We start from the raw sequence: 11,625 nt of genomic DNA on the forward strand, positions 1-11,625 counted from the left end.
ACTATGAATGTCACTAAATGTACGACGCCCCTTTGGCTACACAAACTACAGGACCCCCAACTACGTGATCCCCTACAATTGGTTGGCTCCTAAACCCATCAGTAACTTTCCACCTACGTGAGCAGTACGCAGACCGAACAACCAGGTGCGGGTGAGCTTGTCTTGATACCGGCTTCACACCAATTAAAACTCTAATTCATCATCACCTCAATGGTTCAGTGTCAATTAGCACTTTGAAGTTAGCCTTGAGTTTGTACTGTTCTCTGTCATGCCCCCCGGATTCCTACGGCATTCTTATGCCCATGGGAGAAGCCCGTGGCGCCTGTCCTAGTGATTACATCAACGCCGGCATCATCGCCGGTAAATACTACATCTCCCAATAGGTCTTGCGCTTGGCAGGAATCCTTGGAACGCTTTTTCCTTTGCATGCGTTCCACGCCTCTTTTTTCTTTACTTCCTATATCTAGCCACGCCCCCAGAAAGCCGTTGCTCCTAAACCGTTGTGTTACGCGAGCAGCTCTTCTCGGAAGAAGTTTTTCCTACTTGTTTTATACCTGGTTACTGACTTCTGTTTACCCTTTTTGACCTCGTTACCTGGTTTCTGATTCTGTTTTGGCACCCGTCTGATCTGTCCTCCCCTGCTTGACCACGGAATTCGTACCGGACTGTCTTGGGATTCCGCTCCTCATGTCTGGCTCCCGGCTCCTTCTCTGATCCCTAACTCTATATCCCTTACCCGCTCCTGGTTACCCGCTCTTCGAACGAACAAGAAAATACCCTGCATTCCGGTGTTTGAGAAAGGAAACACCACGTCTTTTTCTTCCTGAATCCTGTTTTTCTGCACTGGGAAGAACAGTGCGGACCGCTTACACCTGGTGACATTCTAGCTTGGTTTTGTTTTTGGATTTTGGGACGCTCTGCTGTTTGCATCACTTTCCTCTAGATTTTTGGGACGCTCTGCTGTTTGCATCACTTTCCTTTGGATTTTTGGGATGCTCTGCTGTTTGCATCACTTTCCTTTGGATTTTGGGACGCTCTGCGGTTTGCATCATTCCCCTTTGGATTTTGGGACACTCTGCTGTTTGCATCACTTTCTTTTGGACTTTGGGACACCAGCGACACTAACCTTGGCACTCTCTGTAAGTCGCCGTCTGACCCTCGCCCACATCTGGTCCTGTGTGTTATCACAAGTAGGTATTCCGCAGGAAAAAAGGAATACACAGGTAAGCTTGTGGGTCTCGGAGGGTGTAGAGGGGTTGGTTTTTGCCATCAACAAACGGTATGTAATATTTACCTTGTTTGTTTCTTCCCTCTAGCTCCGCTGTGCGTTCCGCCTTTTTGCCTGAGCCCTTGGCCTGACAGGTTTTATTACCCTGCAAGCTGTGCTCTCAGGAAGGAAGTCTGAATTACTTCAGTGGCATCTGGTCCAAGTGGTCTTCCAGATTTACGGTGGAACATACGGAGTACGACAATAGGTCATCAAGGAATCAGGGTCACATTTGATACTAGTAGTGCTATTATTACCAATCCAGTGGTACATTAAGTGATGGCAAAGCTGGTGATGAGAGGGCTAAACTGGACAAAGAAGGTTGAGGACCTGAGTGTTGATGAAAGGGCTAAACTGGACAAAGAAGGTTGAGGACCTGAGTGTTGAATATGTCAATGTCCCAGATACATTTAGATGAATAAGTTTCACTGAGGGGAATTGGTGGTTCAGGCAAGACCATTGGCCCAGATGGTGGTGTTGGAGTGGTTATGTCTTAGCCTTACTTTGATTTGATCAGTATTTAGAGATGTTGATGACCATCAGGCCAATACCACCCTTCTAATGTTTTTCTAGAACATTGAGGATTGCAGTGTAGGTATCCCAGGTTGCTTGAATGAGGATTGCCTGGTTGTTTTTGGTCAAGGTTCTGCTAGCATGTGATGATGCCCTTTGTGGTTATTTGTGTTCTTGGCACACGGTTTTTCCTTCGCTCTGGAAATCGTTGAGCACATGATCTCACCAAGAGAGTGGCTGGGGATCTTTAATATGATGGTCTGTTTCATTTTTGTGATTGGCCAGGTGAAATCCAAGTCCTCCAGACTTCAATTAAATTAGGACTGTAGATGTTTATGGTGTCTTTAAACTAGTTATTTCTGTTTTTAAATGATTGCATATTCCAACATGGTGAGAACATTTTGGACAATGTCCAGAATATCGATTTAGATGCATGCTTTTGGGTGGCTGTTATAAAACGATGCAAAAAGAAATTGTCAGACTTGAGTTGTATAGTAATAGCAGATGTGCTAAAGGTGCATATTCTGGGTGGGCTGTAGATGTTCTTGTTGAAGATGATCCAGAATTTGTCTGGCAGGGTGTCAGTCATATTAACTTTACTAAGCCCTACCTCACTAATCACTATCTGCTGAGGTGCGTGATGAGTGATCGGGCCATGCATGTGCATTGCATGCCTGATTGTGAATATAGCACTGATGAGAGATCTTCAGGTGGTGTTTCTTGGGGCAGATATGTTTATTGACATTATGATACATTCAAGGAGTAAGGGTCATTGCACGCTGGCTGGAGTTTGGCAGGGGCCTCTTATTGCCATTGTTGGTGTTCCCTTGTGAGATGGATGTGATTTTGTGGTGCTGTCTTGTTGTGAAGGAGAGGTGTACTGCCCGGTGGGGCACCACCTTGGTCGATGTGGTAGTTAGGAGAGATATTAGTGATTCGGGATGGTTAGACCTGGAGGCCTGGTGGCATAGTAGTTAATCTTGCCCATTAAGGAGAGGGCTTCCACTCTGATTGCAATTGAATAACCCAGAGTTGAAAGCCTCTCCCGCACTGGCAAAATTAATTGTCATCCTACAGCAGCCAGGCTATGCCTGTTTATCCAGATAGACCTGGCAGCTGCCTTCTGTATCATAGTATATTTCACCATCCTTTCACATTAAATATCAGCGTAATAGAATTAGTCCTCCAAATGCTAGGAACAGGGAGATACACTTTTTAGAAGGATGCGGGTTCGTTACTCCTTCCTAGAGCATACCTCCCGTTTTTCCTTTCCTGAAAACATCAAATAAAAAGTCAGGAAATGTGTGACTTTGGTGGGGCTCCTCTCTCTGTGTCATGTGGGCAATACCATCTGCGGTCCATTCTCAACTGCATACCAGAGTGTGACGGAGAGGATGCATTGGTTGGTCCAACTAGATAAATATTGGACTAGCTCCCTGATATGATGAGTCATTTATAAGACGCCTGCACACAGGTGTTTCTAGGCACGATCAGGTGCATGACTCCCAATTATGTATATTATGTAGCCGCCAACCTAAATAAAATCACCAGATATGTTCTAGTATGACTAACATGGTCCAGGAATCCTCATGACGGCTTTATCAAGACCTGCCTTTGTAAAATCAGGTTCCGGGTAAAAAGCACTGTCTAATGGAGTAGGCTTTCAGTGAGCCATAGGGGCGAACCCGACTACACTTAATACTTGAGGACTTTAAACCCAACTTTTAGCAACAAATGCCAGTGACCAGTAATATTCACAGCGGCATGCATGATCTACTCCACATTGTAAATAGAAGGAGACCATTCCATATTCCACCTCAACTGATACCCATGGAACCCCGGGAGCAAGAAAGACAGGCATTTTGCCGACTTCTGCACCCTAGACTCAGAAGTGGCTTGTTTTTTATATAACCCGGTGTGAAAATTCAAAGCACACGAGAGAAACAGGACACCATCATGTAACTCTTTTCTCTCGTCCTAATGAAGGCCATCCATTTTTCAGCAGACTAGATCAGCTCTTAAATTGGGCAAAACATGTTTGTATCGACATTCACCCCCCAGTGTTAAATCTCAACACTTTAAATGTTGTAATATGATTTACATTTCTGTTTTGTTTGCATAATTGAACCACCATGACCCCGAAATGTTCCAAGTGACTGTCTCTGTCATTTTAAAATGTATGTCCAGGCCAAAATGCGTGGACTATGAGATTGATGTATTGATGTTAGGATGCTACACTTGCATCAATATATGTCCTGTTATAATTCTGTATAGAAACATGTATATGCATTGAAGCATGTGGTAAAAATAAAATTTCATTTTACCCCACATATAGTGAATGGCATCTGTTATATGAATTGAATGACTATTTAAAGAGTGTGTATCACATTCGGTCACCCTGATCAATGTTCTGTTTACAGATTTTGACCCACCTGGGTAGATCAGGGTGTAGCCAGGAGCTCCAATCTTTACTCCCAAACTAATAAGCCATGGATTCAAACAAGAATGTGGTGATCAGAATCATGTCGGATCTTCTCTGCTTCATAATGATGCCAGGAATGGGACTGGGTGAAAAATGATTTTCTTTTCATAAATGATAGCTGAAAGGTTTTATATTTGCACACAATGCGAACTGGAGAAGCACGAATAGCAAATTGGTTATTGTTTAACAAAACACTTGACTATTTACTAGTTTGACTGAACAAGTGAAGTTATTGTCCCATAAATACATTAAATACCTATTTCTTTATTTATTTTTTTAAATTACATTTTCAATAGGGAGACAATTTTAAGTTCTGTTGGGATGATTTGCAATTCGTCAACAAAGTGCATTTAAATAAAAAATGGTCAATTTCAATTATGAGCTGATCAACTGTGGCAAGCACAACAGTTTTATTACATTTCACAGAGGCAAAGGCGCTTGTGGAGTGCACTATAAGCTCTTTGTAAATAGAGGATATTATTATTATTAGCATTATACTTATATCAGGTGACAGAGTGAGGTGAATAGCCCACGAGTTAAGTGCTCACCTCAGACATGGAGTCAGACAGCACATCACATTCAATATTCGGTAGTCGATAACATGAGCACAATTGCATTTCTTAACAATGATCTCTACTATTACAATGTTGTGAGGCAGTCAGAATCTGGCTTCAAGCTTTTCATACACATTATTATTATATGTTGTGTATCGAACAGTAGATTTAGGTATTTGGGCGAATACCAAATGGTTGGACAAGTATTTGGCTGGAGCCGAATAATAAAGTTCTGTAGACAAGAAAAACACTTTGCACATTAAAAAATATGCTTTAAAATATGCATATCAATTCCTTATTGTGTTTCTTTTCTTTGTTGTCTGTGGAAGATGTTTGTGTAAACCATAAAGGAAAAAAAGTATTAGAAAATAAATTGTTCAATAACAGCACAGTTGTATTTGTGTGCATTCATCGATGTCGCTTGTTGGGCAGGGCCCAAGTAACCAAAGCTTGCCCAAATGTATAGTTTGGATGTATGCAATCACTGTGAGAGGAGACTGGGCATGTGTACTTGTACTTTCAAATGTTCTTTTTGGACCTGCCCATCTTTACCCTTCTGGCTCCAGCAAGGCACTGAAACGCAAAAGGAGTGAGTAGATCAATTAGCACCCTACTGACTGCTGAAGTGCTACTGATGTGCAAAGGCACACACATACAGAATGGGGACACCGCCTGCTCCCCCTAGTGCTTGCAAGAAATAAGCACTGCCACCACATTTCCCACATTTAGCAGCTGCCAAAAACCTGAGACTAGGCGCTTGCCTCCTCAGAGTTCACCTGTTTACACAATTCTACAATTAAATATTCCCTAAACATCTGACCAAGTTCATGACGATTTCTCAAAGGCGGCACGGGGAGGGAGGAGTGGCATGCTCTGCCTTCCCTTTGGCTGAGCCTCTGAGGCTGTAATTACTTTGTGGTCCATTTGACCAATGAGAGCCTACAGGAAGCACCCCAAAACATAGCACTCAGCAGGCCTTTAAATCATAGTGTGTGCCCCAAGGGCCATCAAAGAAAAGCACTGTTTATGCATAAGCCCCGCCACCAGGCCAGGCTCCTAGTGTGTGGTGTGTGAAGGCAACAGGCTGGGATTACACCATTCTCATGTTGAAGGTCTCCAGGCGGTGGCCATGTTGAGCTCCTAAAAGGAAACGCTTACACCTAACAAATTCCCATTGTAACCCAAAAGGGGACGGTAAAGTCTCACTTAACAGCTGAAAAGAATTCAAGAGCCGCATTAAGAGAACCTAGTATTCCATCCCTCAAAATTCATATCAGTGTTGTTGCTGTATGGACATAGTGATAACGTTCTTACAGTACTGGGCAGACTCGGTGTGTGTGCCTAAAACAGTAACACAGACTATATTTCTGACGACACAACAGTTATACAGAGCTTTCAATTTTGTCCCATGTCAGTCACGAGCGACTAACTCAATAACCATCTCAACTCTCACCCCTGCCCAGCAAACCACCAGATGAAAGTCTGCCGAGCACATGAAGGGCAGGGACTTTGCACTTTCAGAAAGCTGCTCTCCCTGTACTTGATCACAACCAGTGACAGCAGCATTTGCTTAATGATCACATTTAAGGGATAACTATGACATGGCCAAATGATTCCAGGCACGCAGTCAAAGCAGAACATAATGTTATATTGTAGGGGAAACTATTCGGCTTCGAGTAATAATTAAGTATTAGGCTGAAGCTGAAAACCTAATTTGCAGCTGGAATTCGACCCAATACTTACCTGAAGCCGAATATCAGTACACCCAATATTATTATAACTATTACTGGTATTAGCATTTTTATTATTATCCTTATATAAAACAAATAAGGTCCACATGCATCAAGGAGCCTGGATGGCAACATTCACAATTGTAGCTGTGGCATGCCTTTATTGTAATATAATTGATTTGATATCATTTTTTCTGAGTCGGGCCTTGACTTCTGTTAGTGAGAAAATGTCAATAAAAAATGATCACTTCCTTTATCATAGCACTAAAAGCACATGTAGTCCTCATGCTTTGCTCAGTTTCATCCCTTTCATCCCATGTAGCTTGCATGCCCCCCCACCCAGAATTCGATTGCTAGTTCAAATGAAATTTGGAAATGTGTGCGCCTTCGGAATGTTAAGTCTGCTATAGCTCCTAAGCTCGCTCGGGTTTGCATGGGTTGTTGTGGAGAGGCTGGCTCAGTTGTCAGGATTAAAGACAGGTTGGAGGTTCTTTGATGGCTATATTAAGTGATGCTACTGTCCAGAAAATTACTACAGGAAATTTGCATTGGTGCAGTCTTGTAATCGTGGAATATTGATTGGGGTAAAAATTGCCATGTCCACGAATGCATTGAAAGTGTACGTATTTGCAGTAGAAAAATGTTTCCTCTGATGTGAATTGCACTTTCACTGATACAATTTTTCTTTAAAACATTTTTTAATGTTGCCTCTCGATTGCAGACACGGCACGGAAGTTCTTAGTGAATATCTTGTACATGGTGCATAAAAGGGACAGGTGAAAAGAAAATAGGGAACTTAGACTTCATATTCCCTACAGTAAGTCCCGTCATGGGCCTCCTTACAAGTTGGCCAGTGCAGAATTAATGTGCCGGTATTGACGTATACCGGCACGTTTCCGCACCAGCCAACTATACCGTTCCCGGTAGGTAGGTGGAGGAATTACCTCCAGCTAAGAGCTGGAGAGAATCCTGCCACCCCACTGGCAACAATCGCAGGTATTACAGGCCCTGGTAACACCAGCACCTGCAACACCAGTGAAGTCCCTCACAGAGTCCTGTGGGACTCCATGGAACGTGGACTAACGCTGCATACCGGCACTCATACTACGGCAGTAATACCATTGGACCAATTGCTGGTAACTGTAATTCCATTTGCAGGTACACCGCCAGGATACCAGCAAGGTTCTAATGAGCCCCACTAATGTCTTCAGATCTGAATCTACCAAAGTTTAAAGGAGGATATAGATGTAATTTCTGAAGTCTAATTTTAGGAGGCATGACTCATCAGGAAGGGCTTTATTATATATAAATAGAACAGATCCTTCCCAGAGTTCGGTCATTTCAGTTTATTTGCAGACAATATACAGTCCTCTTTGTTTTCAAATTCAGTGCAATCCACCCAGGCCTCAATTGCAGTTGTATGTTCACCCCATGAGGCTTTATGCAGGGACATTTTCGGCCGCGAATTTGGAGGGTCCAATGTTACAGACAATATTTGTGACATGCCAAATCCAAGTTTATGAAATCATGCCTTCGTGGCCTCTTAGAGCTCAGAGGGCTCTTTGCTGCTTATGTAACCTGTTCTGTACATCACGATCACTTTCTGCATGTTTGATGTTCATCCTATGTGCTGCATGTGAAGTATGTGACAATATCTTTCTTCTCTTGCAGCCCTCTGACAACAGTATCCTTGAGGGAGATGGGTCTGACAAGTGAAGCATTTTCAGGAGGAGGTGAGTCCTATCAGCCTACCCTTTTTGCCTGCTGATAACACCTAGTTCGGTCATTGCGGACTGCAAATTCCAGTCTTGCCGAGTGGCCCATCCATAGTCCACATTGGCATTCCTGTCCCTGATCCTGCAATCCATGCTATAGTCGCCTTCGGCTCCTAAATCCATGTCTTGCATGACTCCACTGAATACAGGCCCCAGCCGATGAATACCTTGTGCCAATTCCAGTCTTGCCGAGTGGCCCATCCATAGTCCACATTGGCATTCGTGTCCTGATCCTACAATGCATGCTATAGTCGCCTTCGGCTCCTAAATCCATGGCTTGCATGACTCCACTGTGTACAGGCCACAGCTGATGAATACCTTGTGCTCCTTTTATGTCTTGCAGAGGGGCCCATCCATAGTTCACATTGGCATTCGTGTCCCTGATCCTGGCAGTGCATGATGTAGTCGCCTTCGGCTCCTAAATCCATGTTTTGCATGACTCCACTGAATACAGGCCCCAGCCGATGAATACCTTGTGCTCCTTTTATGTCTTGCAGAGGGGCCCATCCATAGTTCACATTGGCATTCCTGTCCCTGACCCTGCAATCCATGCTATAGTCGCCTTGGGCTCCTAAATCCATGGCTTGCATGACTCCACTGAATACAAGCCCCAGCCGATGAATACCTTGTGCCAATTCCAGTCTTGCCGAGTGGCCCATCCATAGTCCACATTGGCATTCGTGTCCCTGATCCTGCAATGCATGCTATAGTCGCCTTCGGCTCCTAAATCCATGGCTTGCATGACTCCACTGAATACAAGCCCCAGCCGATGAATACCTTGTGCAAATTCCAGTCTTGCCGAGTGGCCCATCCATAGTCCACATTGGCATTCGTGTCCCTGATCCTGGCAGTGCATGCTGTAGTCGCCTTCGGCTCCTAAATCCATGTCTTGCATGACTCCACTGAATACAAGCCCCAGCCGATGAATACCTTGTGCAAATTCCAGTCTTGCCGAGTGGCCCATCCATAGTCCACATTGGCATTCGTGTCCCTGATCCTGGCAGTGCATGCTGTAGTCGCCTTCGGCTCCTAAATCCATGTCTTGCATGACTCCACTGAATACAGGCCACAGCTGGTGAATACCTTGTGCTCCTTTTATGTCTTGCAGAGTGGCCCATCCATAGTCCACATTGGCATTCGTGTCCCTGATCCTGCAATGCATGCTATAGTCGCCTTCGGCTCCTAAATCCATGTCTTGCATGACTCCACTGTATACAGGCCACAGCTGATGAATACCTTGTGCTCCTTTTATGTCTTGCAGGGGGGCCCATCCATAGTTCACATTGGCATTCGTGTCCCTGATCCTGGCAGTGCATGATGTAGTCGCCTTCGGCTCCTAAATCCATGTTTTGCATGACTCCACTGAATACAGGCCCCAGCCGATGAATACCTTGTGCTCCTTTTATGTCTTGCAGAGTGGCCCATCCATAGTCCACATTGGCATTCGTGTCCCTGATCCTGGCAGTGCATGCTATAGTCGCCTTCGGCTCCTAAATCCATGTCTTGCATGACTCCACTGAATACAGGCCACAGCTGATGAATACCTTGTGCTCCTTTTATGTCTTGCAGAGTGGCCCTAGTGGTGAAGACATAGAGAAGACAGCTGTTGCACAGAGAAACACGCAAACCACCTGCTACACCAACTTACCTCACTCACCCTCCCTATCACCATTGGCAACTCCTGGCATATCTGTTCGCAATCTGATGACCCACTTACTCACAAGGTTGCACCCTCACCTCTGTATCAGGCACCACATGCCAAGTCACACCTGAGCCAGTGAGATGCAATTTCAGAGCAGGCACACATTATCATAAAGCCTTATTTAGGTTCCCAGCCCTACTACTCATTGAAACATTCCTCTACTTTGCCATACATAATTTGTTAAATGTCCCCAGACCATCTCAAGCTCCTCTTGCAAATGCCAATAGTTTGGCTCATGGTGTATAGCAGGGTCCTTTGGGAGGTTCTTATGCCAGTGTTCAAATTGGTCCTTGACCTTTGTTGGGCAGATCTCCCTTTACATGTTTGCCTGACCCCATTGGGGGTACATCAACTCCTCTTTATCAGCTTAGACCCCCCACGAGCCATTCCTGGTTTAGCTATTAGCCAAGGATGTGCCTGCAATCTTCTGCAAATTGAGGTATTCCGTTGTCACGCTGCCATCAATGACCATTGTCACTTTGTCAAAGTGCATCCTGGTCACTGTAGGAACATCTGTGTGACTGATATGTGCACTCGTTTCTCCTTACTTAGTGTTCCGCCTACTCATCACATCCTGTTTTTAGATAACAGAGACTGAAAACGTTCTGTCATTTCTGAGTAACCTCTGCATGACAATTCTGTTCCAGACGTGTATTAAATGAACATGTGCACAGTTTATTTTGTGTAGTGCTTTAAATTGCTGTGTGTGAGTCATGCAATCGTCTCTCCCTGGATGTTTGAGTGTTTTTTTCTACTCTGTGCATGTCCACTGTCAACGTGCTGCAGCCACTCCTGTAACACCAGGCCGTGCATCAAATGTCGCCTGATTCCATGGTCGCACAGCCTGCTGGTTGACGCTAGGTCAGTGTTTCTGTTCTAATGAACAGCAATGCCCATTCAATACACATGCAATACACGGAGACCAACCTGGCTTGGTGTACTGATCCGGCTTTCTTCAGAATTAAATGTGTGATATTGATACGTTAACTGGTGATAGGTATATGGTAAAGTGACCTTTTCAAGTGGAAGCTACCATTCGATTGAATTCGCACCCACCTACTCATATGCTCCACTTAAAATGCACACATGTTCCCCACATGCACCTTTCATCTTTCTATCTAATTAATTGTGCAATCTCTTCTGCCTTTTAAGTGTTGAATGCAGGTCCAGGGCAAGAATGAATGCCGCTTCCAGGTGAAGTACCATTTTTCTAAGCTTGCCAACTTTCCAACTTAAATCGAGCTTGGGAGTCATGTGTTTAGGGGTTAAATGGCAGCACAGTATGCCAATCTCCTGGTGGTGCCACTGTGGTTCATAAAAATTGCTCCTAGAAACACTTGGGTACCGGCACATTATAAATGACTTATATCATATCCTAGCGCTGGGTAAGTGGACTGATACAATGAAGCAACATGCAGTATTATCAAGAATGTCAAATTCCAAATGCTAGATAAGAATATACTTAAGTTGGGAATCTCCCATTAAAAACAGAAAAAATATATAATTAATGGATACTTAAATACAAATCTGATTAGTGTACTCATGTAATTGAAATGAACTGGGACAGTTAGAGATGCTGTGCGGGACAGATAAGTATTTTCA

The 11,625-nt window shown here is 44.1% G+C and overlaps 1 long non-coding RNA gene across 3 annotated transcripts in view; it reads left to right on the top strand.

Annotated features, from left to right (window-relative positions):
• LOC138497906 (uncharacterized) overlaps window positions 1-10,699 on the top strand; it is a 575,846-nt gene extending 565,147 nt beyond the window's left edge. For all 3 annotated transcript variants that reach the window (XR_011278663.1, XR_011278662.1, XR_011278661.1), the window contains 2 exons: window positions 8,218-8,279; window positions 9,891-10,699. This is a non-coding gene — a long non-coding RNA (uncharacterized lncRNA). The remainder of the gene's footprint in view (window positions 1-8,217; window positions 8,280-9,890) is intronic.
• The last annotated feature ends 926 nt before the right edge of the window (window positions 10,700-11,625 follow it).

Source organism: Ambystoma mexicanum, chromosome 5q (assembly GCF_040938575.1).
Source record: "Ambystoma mexicanum isolate Mex_15411 chromosome 5q, UKY_AmexF1_1, whole genome shotgun sequence".
Classification (NCBI taxonomy): Eukaryota; Metazoa; Chordata; class Amphibia; order Caudata; family Ambystomatidae; genus Ambystoma; species Ambystoma mexicanum.